General features: G+C 48.6%; 1 protein-coding gene across 7 annotated transcripts in view; it reads right to left on the bottom strand.

Moving 5' to 3' along the window:
• Window positions 1-9,588, bottom strand: part of HIPK3 (homeodomain interacting protein kinase 3) — a 74,248-nt gene extending 64,660 nt beyond the window's left edge. For 2 of the 7 annotated variants that reach the window (XM_083837844.1, XM_083837843.1), the window contains exon 1: window positions 6,310-6,582. The gene's annotated coding sequence lies outside the window, so the exon portion shown is untranslated. Of the gene's footprint in view, window positions 1-6,309; window positions 6,583-7,093; window positions 7,834-9,486 lie in introns of those variants that run through there. The other 5 variants (XM_083837847.1, XM_083837841.1, XM_083837842.1 and 2 more) reach the window with 4 other exon arrangements.
• Between the last annotated feature and the right edge of the window lie 254 nt (window positions 9,589-9,842).

The raw sequence follows: 9,842 nt of genomic DNA on the forward strand, positions 1-9,842 counted from the left end.
GAGGAAACAAAGAGCTTTTTCTTCTTCTCTTAGGAATGACGCCTGTTCCGTTGGAAAGGATTCACAAGAAGACCCAGGAGCACCAAAATTCCCATATTCAACAGATGCAAGTGATGAAAAAGATCTTGTGAAGTCCTCCTCTATCCCTATAAATAGTTTAAATCTTCAAAAACAAGCTGTAGGGGAAAAAAATCTCCACAAGAACAGGCAGATTCTAGACAAGTAAGCAATTCTAATGATTGAGTAAAAAAAAGAAAACAATAATTGAAAGGAAAGGGGGAGGAAGTTTGGGCAGATGACCTAAGTTTCTAGGAAAACACAGGCAGGAAGACATTTACAAGGCAGTGATACACACTAGCAGCTTTTCAGTCAAAAAGGCAGAAAGATATTTTACAAGAAACAAGCGAAAAAATCTCCTGAAGAGCAGAGAAGTTACACCACTTGTTCGGCAGCAACACAGGCAGAACCTGCATGACACAGAAGAAACAAGTACACTCAGGCTGGTGGAAATAGGCAGAGGTGAACACACCATTTTCTGTAAATACTGACGAAGCATCAAAACGAAGCAGTAATCAACAGAGACTGTGAAAACACGAGACAGGGTGTTTTCCTATCTATACAATGGCAACAAAAGGAAATTACTAAGGTCTCAGATAAAACTGCATGTATAGATAAGTTTATGAATTCCTGATGCTAGCAGTTAGTAGCATCTTCCAGAAGGAGCTTAAACCCCTAGTGGAGAAAAAAGGGGTTCTTTGCTTCCCTTACAATAATAAACTCGGCATCAATTATCAGCTTTTTTAACATTTGCTTTCTCTCTGCGTTTTTACCCGTATATGACAACCTCCTCCTCCACACCTTGGCCTGCTCTAGCTCCTTTCCATGGGCAGGAGCTTGCAGGATTCAGCACTGGCAGGACTCGGGAAAGGTTCAGATGCCTGCTCACATCCCAAGACCTGAAGGAGCAGGGCTCCAGGGACTAAAGGAAAGCAAGCATTTTTGCAATGAAAACGCTCCAGCCCCACACAAAGCGTAACTGTATCAGTTACCGCCGCTGCGGCTGGAGTTGCTCTCCCAGCAGTTTTCCTGTCCAGGGACCAACTTTCCTCCTCCCCTTCTCATATGCCAGGAGGAGGTGAGCATCAGGTGAGCCCTGCTTCCATCTCACAGCTCACGTCCTACCGTGGAGTGAAGCAAAACTCACGTACGACTCCTAAAACAACCCAAAGCAAACTTCCTCAGGTACCAGACCCCACGCGCCCCAAGGCGAGGCAACAGACGTCAGTCTGGTGACAAAAGTCCAGCAGCTACGGTCCTCTGCAACCTCACAGCCTGCAAGCGAGCACTACTGTGCTCACAGGGTTTCTGTCAGATGGGGACCACTGGTCACACAGGCAGGGGTGTTAGGTTAGGACACCCCAGCGCGGCCACCTAACGGAGCACGGCCTCGGCCCAGAAGCGCTCAGCCCCCCAGACGAGGCGGCACCACTGCACACCGATGACTGGGGAGCGCCGCTGCCAGCACCTCGGAGCTGCAGCCACCCCCTCACGTTTCGGTTTTATTTCTAAAGCACGATGGTGTTAATGGGACTCAGAATAGGCATTAGGACCTGGTTTTTCTTGTCCCAGAATTTTTCATCAGTTGTAAAATGGTAGAAAAATCTGCCAGTTACCTGAATAGATAATTACAGTGGCCATGTACGTGTTCGGCAAGTAATGTTTATAGGACCATGAAAGGATTTTCATTTGACAATAGCTGACTTTTTACATGAAGAGCATTAGTCATATTTAATTTGTAACATGCTTTAAAACAGCACTAAAATAGTTTTCTAGAACCCGTAAATTACATTAGTAAGAATGGAAAGAGTCACATGAGTTTGAGATTACTCATTTTACAAATAGTTTTTTTGACGGCAGTGTCATTCATAACATGCCATAATAATTCCGTGTATATAAGAATTCATTTACTTTTGTAAATATCAAGATTGTTGCTATAACTTGGATCATACTGAAAATCCAAGAAAATATTTTCTTGTATCTGTCTTTGGATATTTTACTGCATCTTATTTTATTGCTGTGTTTTAGAGCTTGAACTCAATATTTTGCTAGACACCATGCTGTTACACTGAAACAGGGTACACCGGAGCTAGAAGAAAGGACACTTTGAATAAAGGAGTACTTTCTACTGCTTCCTGAAAACACAAGGTGAAAAAAAATATTTCTGTAATTCCAGGACTATTAAATATGTACAGTTGGTAACATAGGAAGGTAAAGTTCTGCAACATTGACATTTTAAACTGATTCCAAATCACTAAATGAGAGAAATTCAGAATTAATCTACTTGAACTCCCTTGCTTAAATGACACTCCAGGTATTTGGCTCATCATCCGTTTTAAGCAAAATGGCTAAACTAAAAATTAACCTTGTTTTGTCAGAGAGTTACCCACTGTCATAACTGAAGTGGAACACTGAGACATTATATGGAAACAAAATCAGTGACAATGGAAAAAAAAATACAACTGTACAAAGATTATCCCCAAACTGCGTCCAAAAATAATCCTCACACAAGTTCTTACCATCTTTCCCATCATTCACTATACTGAAATAAAACAACTGAAAAATTAAGGAAAGATTTAAAAAAAAAAAAAAAAAGAAAGAAAAAAGACATGCCCTGTAGGAAATACTATGCTATCAACGGAATTCAAAGCATAAAAACACACTTTTTGCAATTACATGCTGCTCATCTGCTTCTCTGTCACTTAAAAGTTAGTGCCTCTGAACAGAAATACAACTTCAGTTTCTCTAAAAGTCTGAGAGAGAGACAGCAGCTCTAAATCAGAAGGGTCTATAGAGGGGGACGGAAAAAGCCACAGCCAGGTGACAGGATTTTCCAGGCTTTATGCTTCATTCTAGGTTACTTCAGGTCAAACAGAGGGTGCTCCCTGCCTGGAGAAGTTAAAAAGCATAACCCACTGCTAACCCATTTCATAGCGCTGGCTGTTGAAAGTTCCTTTAAATATAGTTAGCGTAGTTATTTAAGGTATACTGCCCCACGCAGCTCTCTCTAAAACGCCCTTTGCTTATTCTTGCTAATTTCCTATTTCACACACATCCCAGCCACAGATCTGAAATACACCCTCAGATAGTTCACCTGAAGCGTGAGCTTTTCTTCCAAGACCTGAATTAAAAGTCATACGTCTTTTCCACTCCACTTCCCACTTTCAGTCAGTAGAGCTGGAGAAGCAAAAATAATATTTCGATGACTTATGAACAGAGACATTAAACGAGTAAAAGTTCCTAGCATCAAGTTCAACTCTTCCTCCCCTTTATTTTCAAATACAAGAAAATTTAATAGGCCAGCTGAAAATAAGTATTTGACCAGCTGCAAACGTATATAATCCATCCAGAGGAGCTTCATCATTTTAATGATGAAGTGGCAAGGATGTTTTCTTCATCAGATTAATCCTGCGCCAAGACTTCTGAAATCCTTCTGGAACTGCACAGTAACGCTGCCGGTGAATTGAAGAAGCTTGGCAAAAACATACAAGCCTTACTGAGGTACGTATATAGACAATATTTTGCAAAATGCAGCAGTGAACACGTAACTGAGGAGTGTTGGTATCACCACCAGGACATGCTACTTCCCTATTTGTTCTCCACTAGGCTGAATATACCAGCTGAGTATCAGAGTATCAGGCCTGCTTTACCTGCTTCAAACTTCTAGAGTCAGTGAAGCAGTTTACCTTAGCTGTAACTCTTTTTTGTTTCACTGAATATGCAAAAAAAAAAAAAAAAATGATGTATTCAGTGACGCTCAGGCTTGTCTTAAAAAAAGAAAAAGCCACCAACGTTCTCTGGTTTGTTCCCCGCAAAGCCCTGTGCAGAAAGTCACGCTGCCTACACTAACTATTTTGTAATGCAGGCCACTTGTATGCCAAAATACCTCACAGGCCTGACGTCGCAACGGTGAAAATTAGCTCAACTAGAACGTTTTTTCTAGTACAGACCTCTGTATTTAACATCAGTCTGAAACACACGCTCAGTCCCAAATGACAGCACCGTGCCCATTATCAATGCATTTTTCCCCGCACACACACACAAAAGACAACAACAGAAGTCCTATTTCTAAATGCAAGGTTTTGTCTGAAGTATCTGTGGTTTATATAACCAGTGTACTGGCAGAACAGAAAATAAGAGAACACAGACTTGAATAAAAGTTAAAGAGAAAATCATTTGAGAAAACATTAAGACCACAACCCCCTAAAATAGTACAGGCAGGTACAACCCTACATAAGCAAGGCTGAGGAAGCAGAGCCTGACATCCCCACACGTTTAGGCTGGGATTTTTAACGTGAACCAGCGGAGCTAATTCTGTTCTACCCAGAAGGTGGGTAAATCAACACTGTACCCCGTAAAATTACCATTTAGAGTCCCACCAGTTTTAGTGGCTGCAATCAATCCAACACCAGCTTGTTGAAAATCCCCCCCCCAAAACACAGCATTTGTTTTGAAGCAACTGCTATAAAGTGCAGAACAGGAAAAGCAGCACACACAGACTGTAATATTTCTGTTAACGATGCGGACTTCTAAATGATAAGTTGAAAACGCTTCCTCCCCACACCCTGTCTTTATTTCGTCTCCAGCATCTCGTTATGCAGGAGTCGGTCTCATTTCCCTGTTTTTGTAGGTAGCTGTTTGAAAGATAGGAGGGAGGAAACATGCAAACACAAAAAACCTCAAACAAAGAAAAATCTCAGACACTGGCAGGAGCCCCGGATCAGGAGCGGCTTCCCGAGTGATTTCCTTAACCACACTTCATTCCAGCCGATGGCATCCCCGTGCCTACGAGGCGTCCTCGACACGGAGAGCCGCACGCCGCCGCGACGATCCCGACGAGAGCATCTCTCCAAAAAGCCCCGCGAAGGCAGGGCCGATTGAGGAGCGCGGCCAGTGCCACGCCCTGGGCAAGCAGCAGGACGAGCACTACCACCCAGGTCCCCAGCAGCACGGGCACCGAATGAAAGCCATCTCCAACGCCTGCTTTGTGTGATCACAGCCGTCCCCTTACCGTGCGCTACCATAAATGGCTGGCGGCGGGACAGATAACGCCGCCACCACTGCTCCGGCCCTATCGGTTGTCTCCCGGTAAGTCCATGTTAGCACTTCGCTCCGGTTGTTTGCCATCTCACCACGCCACTTCGTAATACAGTCTTGACCTATTTTCCAGATGCTTAATTAATCTCTTTGCTGGCTGCCGCGCTTACGAGACAGTTATTGCGTGAATTTTAAACTTAGCTTAGAGAAGCCTCTTGCAAATTAATTCTGTTAAGGAATTATTGTTATGTCAGAAAGTAAGTCAGGGCCTAGCCAAGCTTTGCTGCATTGTTCTGAAGCCAGGGCATAAACTTTTTGCAAATGATGTAATGGAAGGAAACACTGAAAAGGAATCACAGAAACGTGCATTGTTATCAACAGAACCGCAGCTTTGCTTAACATCGTTATCTCGCTATTAATAGCACGCTTCCAAGACGCCACCGTAACTGAACCGAGCGAGGCTACCCTCCAGAAAGAAGGCACGAAAGCATCGGAGCGCCGTACGGCTTCGGGGAAGGCAAGCCCGGGAGCCTCGGAGCGACCTACCAAGTTGGCAAAAAGGGCAGCCCGCTCCCCGCTTCTGGCACTGACATTTTGAGCCGGGCACAACGCTGGCCGAGAAGCCCAGCCTCGCACAAAGCTATTTATAAGCGCGTAAACACGCGGTACTCGCAGCCCAGGGCTCCGCGTGAAAAGCCAACCAACCCCGAACAGACAAAAGCGCCGGGAGGGACGAACGCAGGGACGAACGCCGCTTCCGACGGCGCCGCGGCGAGCAGCCGGGGTACCCCGGGGCCGGCGGGGAGCGGCGGGGCCCGGCCGCCGCCCAGCTCCGCTCCGGGCTTGTTGACGGCAACCGAAGCCCGGCGACCGCCGGCCCCAACGGCACCCGCACCGCGCCCGGGGCCCCGCGGGCACCCTCCCGGAGCCGGGCGGCGGGGGGAAGCGGAGCCGGCAGCGCAGGCGGCGCCCGGGGCTCCGCTACCCCGCGGCCGAGCGCCTCGGCTCCGGGCTCCGGGCTGGCGGCGGCCCCGGGGCGGGGGAGCCCACCCCGCGTCCCCGGCGGGGCACGGGAGCAGGGCCGGCCGTCGCCCCGCTGCCCCCCGCGGAAAGGGGGTGCAGGGGCAGCGCCCCTCTCCGCCCGCCGCCCCTCCTGGCGCCGGGGACGGCCGCCTCCCTCCCTCCCTCCCTCCCTCCCTCCCTCCCGCCGCTCACCTTCACGGGTCGGGCCGCGCTGGCGTCCGGGCTGGAGCTACCGCCGCTGCCCTGGGCATGTCCGGGAGCGCCACGGGTCAGCGCCGCTCCGGCCGCGCTCAGCCGCTCAGCCCCGCCGCTGCTGCCGCCGCCTCGGCCGCTGCCATCTTGTCCTGGCGGCTGGGAGGGAAGCGCCCCGGCTCAGCCCGCTCGGCAGCCCGGGCCTCCGCCTCATCTTCCCGGGGAGGGCCGGCACCCAGCCCGCCCCCGGCCGCCGCCTCCTCCGCCTCCGCCTCCTCCCGCCCCCGCCCTGCCCGCGCCGGCCTAGCCCCAGCCCCAGCCCCAGCCCTAGCGGCGCCGGCCGCGGCCCATGGCCCCGCAGCGCCGGCACGGCCCCGCCGAGCGCCCCGGAGCGGGCTGCGACGCGCCTGGGCCCCGCCGCGCCCCGGCCCCGCAGCCCGGCCCGCGGGGCCCTCCCGCCGCCCCGCTCCGCTCCGTGCCGCTCCGCTCCGCGCCGCGCCGGCAGCGCCCCCGCCCGGCCCCGCCGTGCGACGCCCGCCGCAGCCGGGAGCCGCCCCGCCGGGGGTCCCCGCCCCGAGCCCGGCCAGGCCCGCGGCTCGCCCCTGGCCTGGCTGCCGGCACCCCCAGCGCTCCCGCGGGAGGCACCGGTGGCAGGGCGAAGGCGCTGCGGATGAGAAGCTGGCAGCGTGACTGCGCGCTACGCCGTCGTGTAAACGAGCGCTCCGGCTTCACGAGGGGAAGACGCTCCCCTGGCCGGCCCTGAAAACCGCCGCGAGGCACCAACCTCCTAGGTGCCGTCTGCCATCTGCGGAGGCGGCCCCGCCGCGTTAGCCAGACCCCCTGGAGCTCACGGCCCGCTGCCCGAGTAACGGGGCGCAGCCGGTGCCACGAGCGCCCGGTGCCCCACGTTACAGCTCAGCGCTCCGCCGTGCCCGACTCCTGACAAAATAACAGGATGCACGCCCAGTAGCAGCGTGCCCCTAATACCGGACATCACTTAAATATTAGTGGTCGGTTGTAGGCCTGGCCAGCCTCTGCAAACGGCATTCTTGACCCTAAATAGTCCTCAGCTGATGTGGGGCGCAGAAGGAATTACTGCTTGCCCATAATGTAGTTAGCCCCGACATAAATCCTTGGTTGCAGCTACAACTGGACTTCGCATGCTGCTCCACCTCTTGCCCAAAATAGCCAACTATTTTTTACTTACACAACCGCACGCAATCGTTTATTTTTCACACAGAAATTAGGGGTGGGGAAAAATAGGTGGGAGCCAATGTTAGTAAATTATAGCTCTTACGAGCTGCTCATCGCATTTTTACTAATGTTACACATTTTAATCAAGCTTCTCTTCACACCTCTCCTAAAAGGATCAGCTTCCTACTGAATTATTGATACGCATTATATTAACACGTAATCTATTTTGAAAGACTTTATACAGTCTTATAGAGAGAACAGAGAAACATTCTTGATTAGTTAAGCATACAAACCCTAAAATGACTGAATGAAATAAAGCAATAAGTATATACTGATTCTATCCGTAAGTGTATTTCATCCACAAACATTAATTGGCATACATTACCCCCTAATTAAAAGCTTGTGATCTATTGAAAAATAAAATACCCCTACTCAGCTACTAACTAGTCTTGACATATTTTTGCAGCTGGTTTGTAGGAACTACTGCAAGCAATTTTCTTATTGCTCACCAGGTAACCTCTTCTAATTTGACAACTCAATCCAAATATGGTTGTAAACAGAATGATGCTGATCCTCTAAACAAAGAAAAAATTATGAATCCAACACTCCACTGATACATTTGCACAATTTTCACCAATAGCTTTCAGAAATAGATCTAAATTAAAGTTTAGAGAAAAGGAGTTCATGTTTGGGGGTGCATAACCTCTCCTGTTATACTGGGCTCTCTGGGCTTTTCATGTTTGCTCACGACTTGGTCATGCTTGTTAAATAACAGAGCCTCCCAAAATACAGCACCGTTTTGCAGTTTCATTCTTATGTTCCTTTTTTTTTTTTTTAATCAGTTTTTAGATCAAGCTAGATTTCCACTCAGTGTGCAACAGGAGTATCACCAGAGTGTAATCAATCTCTCAAACCTCTTCAAAACTCCTCCAGTTGCTTTTGTGGAGTTTAAAATCTCCCCAAAGATCCATTATTTTACCCTATCTGGGAGCTGTTTCGATAAAAGTCTTCCTTGTGCTGAGTGCAAACTTCCTCGTATTTAGGACCAAAAGGGTAACCTGACCAAAAGCGCACAAGAGCTCCAGCTCAGCTAGTGCCACTGCAAAGCTGAAGTGCTGATTCTCCTCATTCAGCCACCCATTTTTCTCTTTTTTCCTATCTATTTGCTATTTTTTTCTCTCATTTTTTCCTATTTTTCTCTGGGCAGGTATTTTTGTGCCAGTAGGCAACTGAGGGGTTAACGCAGAAACTCCTGTTACACCTGTAAGTAACATGGACAACTGATACGGCTCCAAGGGGAGTGTTTTGTTTCACTGTACTTGAGTGACTTAGTGGAAGGAGGCCCGTGGCATTTAGATTCATTTATAAAGTTCAGCATTGAAACACACACCTCCATGGGCTCTTTGTTCTTCCTCGTTTCTATAACGTTGCCGAGGATAAGAAGTAGTTAGATGCTAGTGCTCAGAGTGGAAAAAAGAAACAGAAATTGTAGAAAAAGGCATTTCTAATAGACGTAAAACTAGTGTGCAACAAAAAGAGAAGATCTGAGGACAAACCCAGGCTAGAACCATTTGGCAGCACACCTACCGATGATACTTTGTGCTATTTTTGTTATAAAAATCCCAAGTGTAGACAGAGACAGAAAAGGCTTTGGCTAGAACAATTTGTTTTACTCAAACTGCTATAAGCTACATCATCAAAACATTTTGTATGGCCCATGTGAGTTGTTTACATCACTTCATACATTGTTTACATCTAGCCAGACTCTTAAGTCTTGAATGTGCTTGAGCACAGAGTTCTGAACAAGGCTGTGCTACTACAGCTGGCTAGAGAAGCAAAAACAAAGATATGGACTGGAAAGACAGGGACACAGGGTTGTAATTCCATCCATCAGGCCCATCATTCAATCACTAACAACATAGGGGTGAAATTGCATGTAACAATGAAGCATCGCTGCTAAAAGGACAAGAACTGGTCTCTTACTATTTTCTTGACCTCCTCTCCACGCACCCAGTTAAATTCTCCTGACGATTACTCTCCAGCGGCACTGGCATTGAATCTCTTACCGAGTAGATTAAGCACGCCCTGCAAAAAAGTAGAAGGTTTTCTTTGGTGAGTTGAATTAGCTCAGGAAGAAGTTCAGTGGATGTCAGAGCTAACAATGAGGAAAGCAGAGTTTTTTTCCTCGGTCTAGTAGTTAGACCTGCACAGACCTCAGTTTAGTTTTCTGGGTAGAAATTACAAAATCCAAACAACCCAGCAGCATGCTGCTTGGGAACACACTGCTGTGACCACTGCAGGCACTTAGGCTGCAGTCACCCAACCTGCAGAGCGCGGGT

The sequence above is a fragment of the Anser anser genome (assembly GCF_964211835.1).
Source record: "Anser anser genome assembly, chromosome: 5".
Lineage (NCBI taxonomy): Eukaryota > Metazoa > Chordata > Aves > Anseriformes > Anatidae > Anser > Anser anser.